The sequence below is a fragment of the Octodon degus genome, unplaced genomic scaffold (assembly GCF_000260255.1).
Source record: "Octodon degus isolate 3935 unplaced genomic scaffold, OctDeg1.0 scaffold00026, whole genome shotgun sequence".
Classification (NCBI taxonomy): Eukaryota; Metazoa; Chordata; class Mammalia; order Rodentia; family Octodontidae; genus Octodon; species Octodon degus.
Window position 1 is genome coordinate 16,773,402 of NW_004524602.1, and position 1,956 is coordinate 16,775,357.

Genomic DNA, 1,956 nt, shown 5'->3' on the forward strand with positions numbered 1-1,956 from the left:
AAAAAAAAAACCCAGCATTAGAAGCAATACAAGATTTCACTAAACAATGGGAATTCATCAATGTCTGTTATATTACATGATCCTATATTCAGATAACCACATATAAATATGTAAGATGCATTTAAAGAAAAAACAACACAACACAACACAACACAACAAAGATGTTGAGGCAGTGTGGCCCTGTGCTCTGGGAGCTGTGGGTCAGTGCTATGGAGGCCTATGAGCAGTCCAAAAGGGGCCCCAGAAGCTGAAAGGCGTCACAAAGCTCAGTATGACCAAGCAGAAGAAGAAGGAGGAGGGCAAGGACAAGGCAAAGCTCCTGGAGGCGATGGGAACCAGAAAGAAGAACCACAAAGAGAAGCAGCACTGCCTGGACATGTGGACACCCACAGGCAGCCTTCGAGAAGATGCAGGCAGGAGAAGCAGCAAATGGAGAAGATCCTGAAGAAAGCATCCAAAACCTACAAGCAGTGTGTGGACTTCAATAGGCACCTGGACACCCTCACCGAGCACTACGACATCCCCAAAGTCAGCTGGACCAAGTAGGCCCAGCAGAGTCTTCTGGAAATTTCTCCCACTCCACCCTGCATCTGCCGGCATTTTTGGGAACAATCCCGTCATCCTGGAACCTGATTAAAATCACACTGTGACTGTCAAAAAAAAAAAAAAAAAAAAAAAAAGATGTTATAAGAAATTCAAAGGAAGAAAAAAGTTAAAGAAAATCTTCAGCATTAACTGCTCCTTTCAAAAGACCAGCACAAATAGACAATATATTCATACAAACTATTCTGCATGTATACCTAAACCTACTTTTCTCCTTCTTTGATTTGTCCTCATCATTTGCCTCATCATCAGCCTTTTTTTTTTTCCTTTTTTCAGTTTCCCACTACCAGAGAATGCTTTGGTCTCTACTGTGCACCCTGCAGTGGCAAGCATGCAGCTGGCCATGAACACACAGTTTGTTTTGTTTTTGTGTAACAAGGGATTGAACTCAGGCCCTTGCCCGTGTCAGGGAAGTGCTTATTCCACTGAGCCATCTCCCAGGCCCAGGGCTGCTATCTTGTAGAGAAGACAATGCTGATGCTCAGAGGTCCAGTGCAGAAGGGCCTGCTGAGCACAGAAAAGACCCCAAGGCTGCTGAGCACAGACACATATGTACACCCCAGCTCGGAGAGGCTGCGGTAGGGGGTCACAAACTGAGCCTGGCCCAGGCAACTAAGCAAAACCCTCAAAATAAAAATTAAAAGGGCCGGGGAGACAGCTCAACAGCATAAGCACTTCCCCAGCTGGCAAGCAACTTCCTGAGTTCAATCCCCAGTACCAAAAAATAAAATAAATAAGTAAATAATTTAAATTTAAATAAAAAAGCCTGGGGTTGTGGATCAGTAGAAAGCCTTGGGCACAATCCCCAGAACCACAAAAAGAAAGAAGAAAAAAGAAAAAAAAAAAAAAAGGAGAAGCGAAGTTGAACAAGGACAACTCCTACAACTGTGTTAATTCTTTGCAGCAGTTTGCAAATAATAATTATTTACCATAGACCCCCAAAGATGTTTTACTATGTGACTTTTATCTACTGACACAAAACAAGTAACATGCCTGTAATCTTAGCACTTGGGAGGCAATCCCAAGCACTTGGGAGGCTGAGACAGGAGTGTTCTTGCAAGTTGGAGACCACCCTGGGCTACAAAGTTAGCTTAGTTAAGGCCATCCTGAGCTGCATATTGAGACCCTGTCCCCCACCTCCCCCTAAAAAAGTAAAAACCTATAAAAGTCTCGAGTTTTTCTTTACAGCTGAATAATACTCAATTTACCATTCTTTTAAGTAAAAATAATATTACATTAAAAATGTGACTAGGGCCAAAGAGATGGCTCAGTGGAATAAGCGCTTCCCTGGCAAACGCAAGGGCCTGAGTTCAATCCCCGGTTCCACCAAAAAAAAAAAGATCCCAGTTCTGC

The 1,956-nt window shown here is 43.3% G+C and overlaps 1 protein-coding gene and 1 pseudogene across 5 annotated transcripts in view; one reads left to right on the top strand and one right to left on the bottom strand.

The window, feature by feature from the left end:
• Rnf111 (ring finger protein 111) overlaps window positions 1-1,956 on the bottom strand; it is a 97,880-nt gene that overhangs the window by 41,905 nt on the left and 54,019 nt on the right. The window lies entirely within an intron of this gene.
• On the top strand, window positions 201-592 carry LOC101572760 (annotated as a pseudogene).